Below are 16,828 nucleotides of genomic sequence, written 5' to 3'. Positions count from 1 at the left end.
GGGGGCGTGAGAAGGACAGGGACAGGGGCACTGGACAGATGGGCAGGGGTGGGGTAGTGTGGTGCAGGGGGAGAGGTTGAGGCCGAGGAGAGAGTTCCCAAACATCTCCCAGCTTCGGAGAACCAATCCTGGACCAAATCAAATGATTAGTCCTGCTGAGATGTAGCTGTTTAAATTTTGTTCAGTCGTGTTACAAAATATGCAGGTTCCTTCCCGAGTTTAATTGGCTTACTAGGTTTTAAAGTTCTGCGTTCAATAAGAAAGGAATGCCAGTTCTGTGGGGGAAGGGTTCAGCAAATTCAAAGGTTTCATTCTGATGAAGATTTTGCAGCCTGATCTATTCAAGCACTCGACTCTGAGGGTCAACCTGAGAAAAGGCGCTGCGTGACCACCAGCCCACTGGTGGCCTCTGGGGCCTCAGGCTCTGGGAAACCTCACCTTACTTCAGGCTGTTGTCCCAGCGTGGAGGGCAGGAGGGGACCAGGGGAGGGGCACACGGGAAAGAGGACTGTTCCTCCTCGGTTCCATATTGCTTCATGGTTTTCCCACTGAAGAGCACTCATTTGTCACATTTAGCTTCGGGAGGTGTGGCAGGATGATCCACCCCTCAGACCTAGGCCCATAAAAACCGGGGCATTGGTACCTGCAATCTGCCTTTCCCTGCCCATGCCTTCTCTGGCGGAGGCTAAAACACTGCTAAAATACTGACTTCTGCCTTGGCTGTGATGGAGTGAGCTTTTAACCGGGTACCTTGGCCCATGAAGCTTAATTTATTCTGAGCTGCATCAAACATTGGAGGGGTAAAGCACTCGAAGGGGTGGTGGAGAAGTGGGGAGGAAGACACCAGTGGCTGGTTGTCAGAAGAGCCCTGTGAGGTTGGGATATGCCTGGACCTTTCCTGGCTGCCATCTCCTGCCATCCCTGAAGAATGGGCCCAGCTGTTTCATCAGTTTCATGGGGAGCCATCTCCCCACATGATGTGCTTTGAGGTCCTCCACAGGTCCCTTCCACCCCAGAACATATTCTCTGTGCTCTGTCATTATTGCTGTGAGTAAAGGCACTGTCCTCTGAAGACCTTTGTTAAAATATACATTTTTTTTCTTTTGGTCTGAGAAAAGTTTTCGTGTATCAGTTTCATTGGCTTTTACCTATCAAAAGCAGGCTCACAAAGAAATGGGATCCAAGGCAAATAATGCTTGATGGGAGGGGAAGAGAGGTTATGTTTGTAACAAGGAGAAGCATAATGGGCTAGCTGAGCTGGGAGTCATAATTCCTCGGGCAGGGAGGGAGGACTGGGCAGCCGAGGAGGAAATCAGACAGCCGGCATCCGTTATCCCTATAATGCAGGTGTCCTCGTGGTCCTCCCAGCCCAGCAGATTGAGAGAAGATTCCTGCTAAATCTTCATCCTCCCAGACCTCTGCATTCCCAGGGAAGGCCTCCCTTCTCCTTATCCCCCACTCCAAACACCCGGTTCTTCTGAAAGAGTTCCATCTAGAGCAGTGGTAAACCTTAGCTTGTTCAGAATCACTTGGGGAGCTATTAGAAGCGTTGAGGCCAGGCCCCACCCCAGACTAATTACATTAGAATCTCTGAGGGGAGGTCCCGGGGCATCCCAGGTTTACAAAAGCTCCCTCAGGTGATGCTGTTGTGCAGCTTGTGCTAACAACTTAAAATGTAAACTTAGGAATCTCGGACTCATGTAAACTTAGGAATCTCGGACCTAGGGAGTCCGCGGTAATTTTCCCAGTCAGGCTCTAGCTTCCCATTGTGTTCCCCAGTTCCCCTCTCTCTCCTCCATCTACTCCTCTCCCCTCTGCTCCCCACCAACCCCTGAGTTCTGTTCACTGTCAGCACCCAGCATCACGCTGTGTCTTTTCTGTTGTCTTGGCTCCTACCTACCCAGGCTGTCAAGGCAAGAAGCTGATCAACATCTTTTTCTAAAGACAGTCCCCGTTCTCTCTTTAAGAGGGATTCTGGTGCCAGCTGGTAAGATGATTGCAATTTCACCCCAGATCCACATGGTTTTGACGAGGACCCTGGATGGCCTCCTCGCCGTATCTCCACTGGCTCTGAGAACCATCACAGACGCGTGCTCTGCTATTTCCATCCAAAGAAGCTGGGCCCACATCTTGCAGGGGAGGCCCAAAGTTGGCAAAGCATTTGGAGAGTGACTGTCTGTGTATCCACTGGTGTACTTGTGGGTGTCTAGCCCTTATGGCTAATATTCAAATTTGGCCTGTCTGCGGGCTTGACAGGACTTGCCCGAGTGCTGAGAAAAACGTCCTTGATTCATGACCTAAAAAACAGATACTGTTGCTACAAAAGTACCTAGAGATGAAAACGTGATGTTTTATTCAGTGGATATTTATTGAGCACCATCGTATGCCAGCCACTGGGCTAGGTGTTTTGGATTTGATAGTGACCCAAACCTGCCTGCCTAGTGTTGACAGTCTAGTGGATCTTAGTCCTCTCTTTTTTTGAACTACTCTTCTTGAGCAAAAAGGCACTATTTAAAAAAAAAAAAAAGGAAAAAGAAAACACCTGAAGCTCTGAGTCAGGAATTTCTAGGCACTGGGATTTCTCAGCTCACAGGTGGGTTTTTACATATGGGGTTAGTGTGTGTGAAATGAAAATGTGTGAAAAGGCACGTGGTGTGTGTGTACACCTTTTATGCATCTGTCTGTGGTTCTCAGACTGAACTGTGAGGGCACCTGGACTCCTGCAACTTTGCTTTCCAGAACTCTCTCACGTTCTCCGGCACTGGATGGCTAGCTAGCCAGCTCGCAGCTCTTGGTGCTTGCCATGTACCAGGCGCTGGGCTTGCTATTCCATCTGCATTGTCTCTTTCCCTCCTCACAAGAGTGAGGTAAGTAGAACTGCCATCTCCATTTTACAACTTAGAAAATTGCTCACCTGCTAGTCAGTAGCAGAGTCAGGATTCCAACCCAGGACTATCTGACCCCAGAGCCTTTTTTGAAAGGCTCACCCCCTTCTGATGCTAACTGCCAAAGCAGGGCGGAGGCAAAGCAAGCTCCCTCATCATCAAGAACAACAACATTATCACTGTCATCATTGTCATGGTCATTGTCATCCTGTCATGCTATCAGCGATCTTTTGTCAAGTACTTTCTCTGTGCCAAACAATTGCACTAAAAAGCTTTTAATAATATTGAAAAAGACTGATACTAATAGCAGTTATTGAATTCCTCTTATGTATCCTAACTGTCTTACCAGGATCACCCTGATCATTCCACATCATGTTGCTATGAGATACAGCCTATTCTTAACCCTGTTTTAGGAGAAAACAGAGGTTTAGATGGGCTAATTTACCCCCATGACCTCACAGCTAGTGAGTAACAGAGCAGGCATGCAGCGTCTGTCTGATGCCAGAACCTGAACTCCTATGCTTTTCTGCCTCCCATGGCAGGAGCTCCCATTGCTCCCTGTTTCCCAGTTTGGAGGCACTGTCTGCCATTGGCTTCTGATCATTGGAGAGCTCTCTCGGATGCATCTGCGAGTTGAGATAGGAACTGGAGTGACAGGCCACCATGAGTGTGAGCAGATGCCCTTCTCCATGAACTGACAACCCAGACCCTTTCCATCTGGCAGCCAATGCCAGGAGAATGAGAAATCTGCCCAGAGAGGACCTCCCGGCCAAACAATTTGTATGGCAGGACTTTGGGAAAATTCATAGCTGAGACCAGGACAGGTGGAAGCCAGGTAAAAAAGATGACTCTCCCCTTCATATTTTCTTAGAGTATATATTCCCTCTTTACTGCACTTCCAGGACAGCCTGTCTGTCCACTGAGGATCCATCTCTCACTGATGCCTCCTCCTTCTTCCTCACCCCAACTAACCCCGGAGTCCCTTATCTCTTGTCTGCTCTCAGGGCCATTTGTTCATCATCTCATTTCATTCCTCTTTCAAAAATGCCTGCTCCTCTCTGCTCCAAACCCCTTCACTTTTCCCTGCTTTCATTTCAGCTCAAGCCACATTAAGGTTGTAAAGCATTTTGGAAAGTGGTGAGTATGGCAGGATGGTAAATAGAGTTTTATGCTATTTTGCTGTCATTGAGCTTGGAGTCTTTGAAAACCAATGGCAATCCACAGCCTTGGCATACCTTTGTCTCTGCAGGGCTATTAACCAGCCCTCGATGAGGTCTATGGCCATGACCCAGAATGTGTACTTCTGAGATGATGCAAAGTCACTCCAGGTAGAGCAGTATTAGCTGGAGCAGCACTTCCCAAATTGGCTTCCAGAGTGCCCTGAGTGTGAGGGATGAATAGGTACCATGAGGAGAAAAAGGTTTCTGGGTCCAAATGAGTTTGACAAATGCTGGGTTAGGTAGGCAAAACTTTACTACAGGGTTTTGCAGAGCCCTTAACATACTAATGAGAATCATGAGAATCATCCTCCAAGAGGGCATTTAGAGCCTTGCCACCCAAAGTGTTGTCTGAGGACTGGCGGCATAAGCATCACCTGGGAGCTTGCTGGGAATGCAACGTCTCAGGCCACCACCCTGGACTTTTCGAATCAGAATTGGCACTGTGACAAGATCCTCAGCCGATTTGTATGCATATTAAATTTTGAGAATCATTGACTTAGAGTACCAGGCATTTCTCAAACAATTTTGTCCATGGAACCAACCCCCTTATGGAGCCTCTTATGGGATTAGTGTTCCCTACAACATACTTTGGGGAAGTACCAAGACTAGAAGCCTTGCGTAGGAATTTCTCGTTGTCCAGAGACTCCGTAGAAAGACATGAGCCAAAGCAACAGTTAGAAATTGGGGGACTGACTCATTATACGTTACCCAAAGCCTCAGTTTACAGAAGTTTCAAGTCTTGTGTTACCAGAAAGTCTTCCCATACCTCCATGCCCCCAATTAACTCATTTCCTGGGGCATTTTTAAACAGCACCACAGCTGTGCTGTTTTGTCTGTTCTCGGGGCCAGATCAACCTGTTTGTTTCTTTAATCCAGCAGCTTTTCCAGCGTACTAGAGCTCAGGATCCAAGCCTCCAAAGAATGTGCATGGTCCCCTGCTGTAGGACGTTAGCAAGGCAATTTTATAGAAGCTGGGCAACTTTTCAGTCCGGTGTGTTCTGTTCAGTTAAGCTGTCGTTGTTTTTCTTTTAGGCCTTTCAGCTATCGTGCCAACATCAAAATAACACTAGCTACTTTGTATTCAGATCTTGCAACTCATTTAGGGGCATTGTTAATATTTTATAAGAAAATTCTCATTTTTTTCCATTCACATTTGTGATTTTTGAGCGTGTTGCCGCATTGCATTCATAAACAAGCTTTTTATTAAGTCTCAGGGCCCCATTTTTTTTCTCCTCAGAGAAACACATCTCCAATTTTATGTTAAAAGTTAAAGGGAAAATAGGCTTTGATAATGTGAAGATTTGATTTGTGAGAAACTTGTCCAGGTTGCAACAGTTCTGTACAGTAAGGAGCTGACATGCCCAGGGTCTGGTGAGGTCACAGGTGAAGCTCTTGGTCAGGTTTCCTGGATGTTGTCACCAAGCCTCGCTCAGTGGCCACTTTCTCTGGCTGGACAGCCTTATCTGCTCAGAGTACAGGAGAGGTAACAGGAACAGCAAGATGATACATAGAGATGTGTGAAAGCAAAAAAGACATATGCCATTAGGCCCCTTGGGCTGGAGGGCCTGCCAACCCCAGAGGTTGCCTGCTTTCAGTTTGGAACCGTGATTCTGACCTCTCCCACACTCCCATTGGAGCAGGAGCAACAGAAGGAAGAGGGAAACACCTCTTCATGCTGACTCAGAAGATCCAAAACTTCATTTGAATTTCCCACCTGCTCAAGGATGCTGGCAGTGCCCATGGATGCCAATAGTTCCTAAGCTTTCTAAATAGCAATTCCCATTTGTAATGTTGAAATTTTAGGACACTCCCCCACAATAGTGAGTCTACTTGCATTTTTTTTTCTCTCTCCTGACAACCCACAATTGGTGTATTTAAGAATTTTCCTTGCAAGAAATCCACAGGCCTTTCGGGGGACCCAAGACATACAGATGGTCTGTGTAGTTTATAGCTGGGCATGAATGAATAATAACAGCCACTATTTCTTGAGCATTTACTATGTTCCCAGCACTGGGCTCAGCATTTGATATACATTATCTCATTTAATCCTCCCAAGACCTTATTATCTCCATTTTTAAAATAAGGAAATTGAAGCTCAGAGAAGTAGGTGACTTACCCAAAGAAAGTAACACAGCTGGTAAGAGGCAGAACTGGAGGGCAAGCCCAGATCTGTGGGCCCCCCAAGTTGTACTCTTTATTCCTCGGGCTGGGGGACTGGCTTTGCTGGCAGAGAGCACTGGAGAGGTTCCAACTGCTAGGGGAGAGGGGAGCAAATGGGCTCCCGAGGAGGCAGCAAGAAAGGACTAGAGGGTTGAAGAGGAAAACACAGAAGCATTTGCCTCATCATTTTGCCTTGACCTAGTCCTGCCAGCCAGCTGAGGTTAAGGTGGCCCTCACAGGCCACTTGGAGATCCAGTGACAGAGCCCATTTCTGAATCCACCTCTATACATCCAACATTCTCGCAACCTGTCCCAACAGCTGGCCTCCTTTGCAGTCCTTGGCCACTCCAGGCATGCTCCTTCCCCTGGCCAGTGCCTGTGCGATTCCTTGCACCAGGCAGGCTCTGCCCCCAGATAGCTCCGGGGCTCGCCCTGCCTCTGCCTCCAGCTCTCTGCTCAGTTGTCACCTTCTCACCGAGGCCTTCCCTGAGCACACTATTCAAATTTGCAGCCACTCATCCCCAACTCTTCGCTTCATTTTTCTCCAAAGAACTTTCTCCTGTTCTAAAAATATCAGAAGTTTACCTGTTTATTTGTATGTTGTCACTAGGATGCAAGCTCCATGAGGACATGAGTTTTTCACTACATTTTGTTCACTACAGTGTCCCCCGTGTCTGAGACAGTGTCTGGAGAGTACTATGAGCTCAATCAATGTTTAATGAGTGGACAAATGTGCAGGTAGCTTTAAACACAGCTCCCTAGCCCATCGTATCTACAGAGACATGCAGGTCCTTTGAGATAAAACAGAAGGTGAGCAGATAGAAGAAGTGCCTTCGTGGGTGAAAGGACACGGGGTGGGAGTACTCCATGCACAAAAAGCCCATGGTTCTCAATCTGGCTAAAGCCAAGGACCCATTTTCTGGAGTCCTCACAGCAATTTCACTCTTAGTATCCACTGACTGAGAAACACATAATGACCGCAAACTAATCTGAACATGTGATATTTTAAAATGAATTTTGCCAATCATTATGACGTCAGCCTCGCGTTTGGGAAATAGTGGTACATACACGTGTGAGGTATTTTAAGATAGTGCTTAAAAGCCTAGTCTCTGGCATCTGGCAGCCAGGGTTTGATTTCCAGCATTGCCACATGTTACCTGAGTGATCTTGAGCAAGTTGCTTAAACTGTTGCCTCAGTGTCCTCATCTGCAAAATGGGGCTAATGACAGTATGAAGCTCACAGGGTCATTACAAAGATGGAATGAGATATTGCAATGTCAAGCTCATAAAGTGTCTGGCAGGTAGTAAATATTCCCCAAATGGGAGCTGTTATCATTGTCACCATCGTCGTTATCATCATCATCACAGGTTATTGATTGACGTATCCACAGGTAATGCTTCAAAGCGTATGGGTGTACGTCCCTCTTGCAGGACACTGCAACCCAGGAGTCCTGGGACAACAGTTCTGAGGGCCAGTGTGCTTGACACTGAGTGTTGTTGGCAGTCAAAGGAGAGGGGTTGGTAACTGGGTGAATAGGACATGGGCGTGGTGAGAAGGGGGAGGTAGACAAAAGGGGAGAGTGTGGCCACAGGCACCATCTTGGAATGGTGGTTCAATGTACACCTTCAGAGAAGAAGCCAGCAGTTACACAGGAGGTCTTCCAACCTTTCTGAAATCCTGACTTAGCTAAAGGTTGCTTAGGAAGATGGATAAAGATAGTTATTACCGAACTGCTCTGGGATAAGTTTCATGTGTTTTTTTCACCTCTTAGTGTTAGCTCTTTGAGAGTGGTAAGGCTGCACTGATCATCACCCTGCCTGGCCTTGCATTCCAGAGGATTCTGAGTTCCAGATGGTAGCCCATTAGTGGCAGGTTGGATCTGGGTGACCTGGACAGTTTCTCTGTGGTATTTCCCTTCTCATCCCCTACCCTCAAACTGGGGCTCCAGAAAGCTGTTTCCAAAACAATCTGTGGGGCAACAGCGCCAAGAGCAACCAGCTGAGGTCCTGGGGAGAGCTGGGCTGGGAGCAGCAGTAGATAACCAGTGGGCCAGGATACTGTACCCGCTGGCACTTCGTTACTGTGCCCTGCAGAGCGAGAAGCACAGGGCAGGTTACCCAGGAGGTTAAGTGAGTCCTATTGGTTCAAGAGATCAAAGGAGAAGGAGGTCAGGGATGAAGCTCTGTGGGGGTGGGGACTAGAGGAGTGGCCACCCCTTGAAGCTAAACATTATTAGACAGGACCCAGTCCACACGTGGAGAGAGCATGCAAGCTGTGCCCATAGGCTGATTGGTTTTATGAGAGCGTTGAGTACGTTCTGTGATTTTTTGCTCAAAATGGGAAATAGAGCCAATTAAGCGTCACCTTCCCAGGGAAGAAACAGGGAACCCCAGCTTTTGGTTTTATTTTAAGAAGCTGATCTTTCTGGAAAGATTTAAAAAACTCCAGTGGCACTTGGCCACATGCCACAAAGAGGCTTCTTCCTGACCTTCGGGTGGAAAGCTCAAACTCTTGTGCGAGTTAGGAATTTTTGTCCTGAAACCAAGGATCTTAAAAAGATACCTCTGTCAATCGTGTGCAAATTGACTGGGGCCCCCCCTCCCCATTTCTCCTGGAAGACTTGATTCCATTCTTGTCACCGTGCGAGGAGCCCATTTGTAACTGTCCAGTCCCTTTCCGGACCTGATGGGGAGTTCTGCTCTGGGGCCTCATTTGCATAGACAAATGCAGACTGGCATCTGTCAGCTTAGCACCTCAAGCCAAGGAGCTGGAGCGGCAACAGGCAACCTTCTGGGCAAATACCCTGGATATTGGATTCAAAAATGACAGTGTCAAATTGGGGCTAATTTGCATAGGTTTATCAGGTTAATTACTACAATGTCTCCAGGAACTTGAAAATCCTTGAATTCTTATGCAACCAGAATGCTCAAAGTCTGTTGCTATGAAACTTGGAGTGTAAATTACCATGAATACCATTAATCTGTTCACTAGGAGGTTAATTTGCAGTTTGTTGGCAAATCACATGTGGGTCTTATAGCAAGAGTGTGGGTGGTGTTTTTGTGCCACGTGTGGCCCCGCCTGTGTCTCTGGATGTGTGTGTGTGCACATGCACGCACGCATGTGGCATTGGGATCGGCACTCTGTGGGAGCTCACATCCTGGGTTTTCTCACTGCTTCCCGGATCTCACCTGGCTCTTCTGAAATATCTTGGGTTCTAGGGCATGTTTTCTCAGTGTTGGAGGGCTGCTGTGCCGAGCAGTCCTCAGCCTGGTGCCAGCTTACGAGACATTAGCTCCTCCTGAGACAGAGTCACAAAGGTGTCCATTAATGCTTTAAAATCATCTGGCTTTTGTGACAGATGCTCTTTCCCGTTAACGATTCTCAAGTTGTTTTTGTGCGCAGGCAGGTTTCTCCTGGCAAAGGAACTCAGATCATCTAGAGGAAATGGGGCAGGGAAGTTGCAGTGGGGTAGGAGATAGTGGCCAGGACCACACCGAGTCAGGGTGGGGGAAGAAAGACTGCTGAGCAGGGCTTGGAACACAGTTCCATGGTTGTCCTGTGTTATTGTTAATGGAGTGGGGCAGGGTTGATGACACAAATCTCACCCCAGCTGTATTAGTGTTGGAACCCTACTCACCCAGAAATAGCTCCCTAGCTAGCCTCCCAGGGCTCGAAATCCCCTTTGGACAGAGGCATCAGAGATCCAAATATGTTGTCTGGGAAGGAAGACCTAGTGGGAGAGCAGTGCCTGACATGTTTTATGGGGACATAGAACATCTAGGTTTTGATGCTCAGGAGGGATGCCCCAGGAAATGCTTGGTGCTTTGAGGACACTCTGAACAGCCTGGGAGGTGGAAGCTTGCGTGGGTTCATCACAGTGAGGGTCTGTTCAAAGGAGCAAGGGCATGCTGAAATTTGGGAAAGGCTCCAAAAAACAGTCCCACTGATCTACCTAACAGGTGAGCCTTAGAATAGACCTGGGAGGGGTACAGAGAGTTTGTGATACTAGTTTGAAGAATTTAAGGAGTCACACAGAAGCAGAAGTAGGAGGGCTGCTGGGAGCCAGAGAGCCTCCAGAAGAACCCACAAAAGAAAGATGAACCTTTGTTTTCCCCACATACCTCTCCTCCCAGTCCATTCAACCAGCATATACTTGTGCTGGGCACTGGCTCTCCAGTGGAGAAGTCATGTCCTGCCCTGCCCTCAATAAGTTCGTATTATAAAGAGTGGTAGGCTTTTAAATTAACTCCACCTGGGGAGGCAGATGAGGCTCAGAGAGGGTTTCCCAGAGAAGGTGATTTGAGCTGAGTCCAGAAGGATGTGTAGGAGACTGCCAGGTAGACAAGGTGGTGGAGGGCACTCTGAGTAAAGAAAGAGCTTGGTGTGATCCCCTTGAGCAAGGCAAGACTGCCTTCTCCCTAGAGTAGGAAATGTCATCTTCCTTAATAAAATGTCACCCAGAACCTCCATGATTGACCCTAGAAGGAGACCGTTTCAACGGCAAGAAGCATCTGTGAGATTCAACTTCCCCTGTAACATTGACCCATCACAGGGATCTTTTAACACTCTACGGTATTGTTTAGATCAGACTGAAGCTTGCATATGTTAAAGGCTAGGAGATGACAAATTCTGGGAAACCAACATGGAGAATAATAATGAAAATAGCTAACATTTGCTGAACACTTCCTCTGAGTTGGGCATGATTCTAAATGTATATGTATACATATACTCATCTTAATCCTTATAATAACCTCATGAAGTAGACATGGTACTATTATTTTCATTATGCCTATTTGATAGACAAGGGCCAGGAAGTTAGATAGACAGTTGGCCCTAGAAGATATTGCTCAGTCATCTTTCACTGTTGGGGTCCTCTGGAGACCCACTTCTTCTTCCTAACTCCCAGCCACCTACAAGTGCCCTCCCAAACTGGGGTGCCCAGCTTTCCTTCTCCCCGTGTTAAAGAGGCAGTGCTGAGGAATGGGGTAGAGGGATCATAAGCTCAGAGGCCTACAGAGCCAGACCCAAAGGAGTAAATGTATTCACTAGGGCAAGATCAAATGTATTCCCAAGAGATGTTTCATTCTCCTCTTTATTATTCTTTTAATAAAAACAGCAACACAACAGGACAAGAACAATATTAAACAGCAGCTGACACGTGGCCCCATGTTGAGAGGACAGAAGGAGGTGACTTGGAGAGACCATCCCTCATACAAAAGGGGTACCGCTACTTAGCACCAGCTGATTATTGTCAGGTATGACTTTCAGGCCCAGGGTTGCCAGATAGGATTTTTTTTAAGAGAAGTCAGAAATCCTGATCCATATATGAAATCTGAGGATTTTTAAATGTTAGCGATACATTTAAATATTTTTGAAAACACTGGTCTGGCCAAACAAACTTGCTTACTAGCTGGGTGACCTTTGGGTAAGTCATGTAACTTCTTGAGCCCCAGTTTCCTAATTGGTAAAAGAAGGATAATACTAGTAACCTATTTCAGAGGGGGAGTCTGAGGATTTAACGAGGTAATGTAAGTGAAATGCCTGTCACATAGTAAGTGATTAATACATGACAGTTCTTCAGATGATTATTACTCCTAGGAGTTAAGGTCTCTTACCTAAGGAGCATCTCTTTCTAGGTGATTGACATGAAAGTGTCTACCCTTCACCTCGTGAGAGACCCCATTCCTTACTCAAGGGAATTCAGCTCCACCCTTGTAAGCAGAAGATGCTAAAGATGTGCTTACCCAGCAATTAGCCAGCGTGTATATATGGAGAGGGAGATGCATTTTTTTCTTAATATCCCTTCACACAGCAAAATCAGTGCTGACTGATTTACAGTCCAGCTCTGGGGAGGGGCAGAGGCAGCCTGCAGAAAGATTTCTTTCAGGCAGAAAGGAGGAAATTGAGGCAGGGAAGCTAGGCTGCCTTTCCCATCCCAGTCTACCTTCACTTCTTACCTGGGCCCCACCTTGGCTGCTAAGGCTTTTACACTGTCCTCTCTTATTCTTACATCTCCCTTTCAAGCGGTGGTTCTTGCCCCTGGCAACACAAGAGAATCACCTGGGCAGCTTTTGAAAACTACTGAGGCAGGGCCTTGACCCTCAGAGCTTCTATGACCCCTCACAAATTCATAAGCAAAATGGCATCCGGATGTGTGTGCATACATGCACTTTTCTGATGACTTGGTTGGGGCCTCAAAGGACAGTGTCCAAGATGAATGACATAAGCATTCATCTCTGTGGGGTCCTATGGGAGAGAGCTGTGGTTCTAGGCCTGCTGGGTCATCACACTGTATCTCTCCAGGCAGACAGGTCTTCTCAGCTCTCAGCCCCAGTTTCCTCATCGGTACCACAGGGATCAGGAATCACACCCGCTTCATTTCCTCAGGTGGTTGTGAAGATGTGCTGAACTACTAAAGCATGTACCAGAAAGGGCTTTGAAAAAGCCCAACCCCCTCTCCACAGGGAAGGACCCGTTATTACAAGATTAAGGAAGGTGTGGGTGGGGAGGTAACAGAGGCAGCGGGAGCAGCACTACACATCAAGAAAAGGCCACGCACGTTAACAAAGCAGCTCACAAACGAGAGCAAATTAATACCAGGCCCGGCGAGAACAGAACATTCGCACCGCAGGGGCAAAACACCCATTGGAACAGCTAGGCCTTAGCAGGGGCAAGGAAGTAGAAGAGGAGAGGGAGGGCAAACAAGGGCCAAGTAAGGGGATTTTCAATGCCAGGGAGGCCTGCTCTGGCTAAGAGCAGAAGAGAAGGGGTCAGCCATGACGGAGGGAAAGGAAATGGCGGCCAGCGTGCCAGGTGGGCCTGGGGAGCAGGTAACACCTGGCAGCCCTCGGTGAGGCGCGGGAACCAGTGAGGGGCACAGAGTCAATGCCCTGTTCGGGTGATAGCCGAAAGGAGTATCCCTCCAACTTCAATACATTTGGTCTCATCCTCTAGCGACCGGATCCAGACCGCAAGACGGAGGGTCACCAGGGTGCCTTCTACTAACTACAGAGCCAGGCCCCCCATCCCCTGCCACCTTCATTTTCTCCCTTTGTTGAAACAACAAGGACCCACCTGACTCAGAGGCAGGGAGTAGGGCACAGGTTAACTTAGAAAGCCTGTGACAAATCTTCACAGAGAAATGGCCTGGGGAGGGGCTAGGGTGTTAGACCAGAGTGGAGCCCTAGAGTAGGCAAATATTAAAAATACTGTATGGCTGATTGGGGAGAGGGAAGAGCCCCTACTGGGCCAGGAATTAACCTTTAGTTGCTGGATCCAGAAGAGATGGAGACAGTTGGAGGGCTCACGGGGTTTGGGGCAGCAGCTATTTACTAGTTACTCATTCAGGAACATGTGATAGTGGTACAAGTGTCCACTGGTGGAAGGTCAGTCCTGATCCTGGGGCAGCTGGAATAAGACTTGGAGGGTGGAGTGGATTCACAGGCAGAGACTTACCACTGGGAACCCGAGTGGTCCTGGCTGCAAGATGGGGTGGGGGTGGGCGATGAACAAATTCTCTTGGCTCCCAAGCAAAGGTGGGTCAGACATTGGCTACATTGTTGAATAGCTGTGCCAGGCTCATGCCCACTATGCCAACCCTTAACTCCCCTCTAACTCCCGTACATGCACAGTGCCCTGCCCAATGTCACCGAGTCAGGGCCCTCTCTGGAGGGAACATCAGTCCATCTCAGTGCCAGCTATCCTATAATCTGGGCATGTTAGAACAGGAAGGGTCCCTGGAAATCAGCTAATCCAGTGCTCTCTTTTGACACATGGGGAAACCAAGGCCTAGCTAGAAAGGGAAAGTATAGGGCCATACATCTCATTAGTGCCAAAGCTGGGACGAGCAGCAACATGTTCCTCCTCCCAGCCTGGTGGATTTTCTATGGCTTTCTTTGCTATTATTCCGAGTCTTCATTATAGTCGAGGGAAAATGCCAGAATCTCCTCAGGGCCAGCCTTACACATAGGTAAACATGATGTGATCAAATATGTCTCCTCAATTGCCTGTCACTGTGCCTGAAATTTCACCATCGGTGATTCATTCCTTGGATCTTGAAGCTTTCTGGTCTTTCAGGGGGATATAGATGGAGGATTTATTGACAATCACCAAGGAAAGGCTTTGCAAATTGGACTCGGGCTATATAGCTGGGGGAGAGCAGTGGCAGCTGGCCCAGGGAGGAAGATGCAGGCTGAGGTAGGCATGGGAACCCAGGGTAAGACTCTGAATCCAGGGCCCAGGCCGGCCTGAGGGGGCCAGGAGAGAGTATTTGATAACACCCACACACAAAGCTTTCGTCACACCCTCACTTGGACACTCAAGAAGCATTTCCCCAGGAGACTGCACTGTGACCCAGGAGGCCTGAATCACTGCTGTGTGGCCCACACTGGGAGAAGGGTGGGAAAGCGAAGGATAACATCGGGCTGTCTGGAGTGGCCGCAGGGGCACTTTATTAAGAGGAGTAGCCTGAGCGAGATGGATGTGACAAGGGAATCTATGACGACGTTGAGAGGCGCCTTGAGACTGCCAAGGGAGGCTGGGTGTGGAGTCTGCCGGTTCGGCGCCTCCCCCAGGGACCTGAAGTTCCCCTGGCCTGAGGCCGGGCTCCTTTCTGTCGCTGCCCCTGACTTCCATTCTGGTTTGGCTCCGGAGCAGTGGAGTGCAGCTCCGGACGTGGTTGGCCATGGTCCCCAGAGCCCTTCCTTTTACGCATTGGTTCTAGCATTTTTATATGGAACGGGTTTTGGGGTGACAATCCAGTGGGAACGGGGAGAGGAAGGAAGGAGGCTAGCAGATTTGTCTGGATATTGTTTGCCTGGAAGACCCTGTGTTCCCTCAGAGTGTGTGTTTACTTGTGGGTAGGGGAGAGTACTTCTGGAAATTTGGGAATTTGCCTTGTAGCTGTGTTTGCATAACAGACATAGTATTATAGTTTCAATTATAGGTCTGTTTGAGGTTGCTTGCAGGGGTGAACTGAGCAAACTGAAGACCCTCCCAAGGCTCCACTAGTTCTGTTGCAGATCCCAGTTAGTGGGGCTAAACCCAGAACCGTTGGCCTCCAAAAAGGTAGAGCCTCCACCCTTAAGGCCACCACTGCTGTCTGACATGAGCCCTGTGCTTGCTGAAGGTCTGTCTCTGGGGGTCTCAAGTGGTTTCTACCCAGATACACCTGGTGGGCTCAATTTAGTGGGAGGATGCTGCTGTTGCCAGGAATTTGAGACCCAGAGGCAAAACTGCCCCACTGGTTCCACTCAAGTTCCCCAAACAATCTCCCCAGCTTAAGATCAGGTCATTACTAACCCTGGTGTCTTGGGCCCTGCTGACGGAAGACGATATTTCACGGAGCAGAGACTCCTGCCCAAGTGCAGAATCAGTGATTTGGGGAAGATGGAATTCAGTGCAACCAATTTGGGACAGTCAGCCAGGATTTCTCTTAAGCTTTAGTTCCCAGCAGCCCCCTCCCACCTTGGAGACAGACTAATCCCTGACATTTGTCTAGTGGCTTTATACTTTTCAAAGCTCTTTCACATCCATTAACTCCATTGAGCCTCGAAACACCCCATGAAATAGGATGGAAAGGTGTTATTATCCCTGTTTGACCAACAAGAAAACTGAGGTCCCGAAAGATACATGACCCATCCAGGGTCACACAGCTATTTAGTCAAAGAACTAGGACTTAAAATGTGTTTCCTAATTGCCAGACCTGGGTGGGTAGGATATAGCTCAAGTGGTAGAGTGCATGTCTAGCGTGGACAAGGTCCTGGGTTCAATCCCCAGTACCTCCTCTAGAAAGAAAGAAATAAACCTAATTACCTCCCCCCTCAAAAAAAAATCTGTCCTAACTGCCAGACCTGTGTGCTTTCCACCTCCCATGTTGACTACCCCACACAACTATGAAGGTACCCAACACCTACCAATGGTGCCTGACACACAATAGATGCTAATAAGTATTTGGTAAATAATGACTGAGTGGATAAGCAGGGGCAAGGCGGGGAGGAATACAGGTTCTAAAACTGCTCTCTTTTTTACGATAAGAATAGAAGGGCAGGAATACTGTGTTATTTCATCATTTTGACCAGGAAGGAAGGAGCAAGACATCTTTCACATTCCACAGACGTCATTGCCATAGAGAAGCCATGGGGCTCAATCTCTGGACAAGGCTGCCTTCCACTCATCCTTTAAAAAGGAGTGGGTGGTGTGGGTCCTCACTCCAGTAAAAGGAAGGACTCAGAATCAGTCCCATGGGAAGAATTTCCTCTCCATGCTAGCCCCTTCTCTCCCCGTGTCTCCACCAGCGGTTCCCTGAGGTTCCGCGGTGGGAGGGGCATCTGAGAACACTGGCTACTTTCTCGTTTAGGGCTCTGTACCTGTCACCTTTGACCTTTCTAGCCTAACCCACATCTCACGGGCTCAGCGCCTGTCTCCTGGATAACACCTGGACCAAGACTACCTCCTGGACCCTTTTCTGTCTTCTTCAAGTCCTGGCCTGTAGTAGGTGAAGTGTCCGAGATACAGAGGGATGGCTGCTCCCTGGCACTAGGCATTGCAGTGAGGATCCTACC

General features: G+C 48.3%; 1 protein-coding gene across 1 annotated transcript in view; it reads left to right on the top strand.

Moving 5' to 3' along the window:
• The window catches only part of FRMPD3 (FERM and PDZ domain containing 3), a 121,892-nt gene that overhangs the window by 32,036 nt on the left and 73,028 nt on the right, over positions 1–16,828 (top strand). The window lies entirely within an intron of this gene.

Source organism: Camelus bactrianus, chromosome X (genome assembly GCF_048773025.1).
Source record: "Camelus bactrianus isolate YW-2024 breed Bactrian camel chromosome X, ASM4877302v1, whole genome shotgun sequence".
In the NCBI taxonomy this organism is placed as follows: domain Eukaryota; kingdom Metazoa; phylum Chordata; class Mammalia; order Artiodactyla; family Camelidae; genus Camelus; species Camelus bactrianus.
Note: the sequence above shows the minus strand (reverse complement) of the source record. Positions and strands in the feature narration are given on the sequence as shown.